The sequence below is a fragment of the Penaeus monodon genome, chromosome 34 (genome assembly GCF_015228065.2).
Source record: "Penaeus monodon isolate SGIC_2016 chromosome 34, NSTDA_Pmon_1, whole genome shotgun sequence".
NCBI lineage: Eukaryota > Metazoa > Arthropoda > Malacostraca > Decapoda > Penaeidae > Penaeus > Penaeus monodon.
In genome coordinates, this window is record NC_051419.1 from 16,103,509 (window position 1) to 16,103,796 (window position 288).

Consider the following 288-nt stretch of genomic DNA (forward strand, 5'->3'; position numbering starts at 1 on the left):
GCAACCCCACTCCTTCCTGTCGTTATTATTCTCGCTATCACTAATGCCTTCACTATCTCCGTCACTTGTCTCTTCAATATCTCTCTCACTATTGCTATTATCGTTGCTGTTGCTACTATTGCTGTTGTTGGCGGGGATCAGAAACTCCTGCAGAAGGCTCGACGTAGGAGGCGAGACACCAAGACCCTCCAGCTCCTTAGGGCACGAGAAGACGCTGCTGTTTCCCCCACAGAGGTTCTTCATCATGCCTGGGGAGGAAAGGGGAACGTGTGTTACTGGGGGGATGGC

General features: G+C 51.7%; 1 long non-coding RNA gene across 1 annotated transcript in view; it reads right to left on the minus strand.

The window, feature by feature from the left end:
- Positions 1-6: 6 nt before the first annotated feature.
- The window catches only part of LOC119594924, a 28,121-nt gene continuing 27,839 nt past the window's right edge, over positions 7-288 (minus strand). The window contains exon 3 of the long non-coding RNA XR_005230660.1: positions 7-248. This is a non-coding gene — a long non-coding RNA (uncharacterized LOC119594924). The remainder of the gene's footprint in view (positions 249-288) is intronic.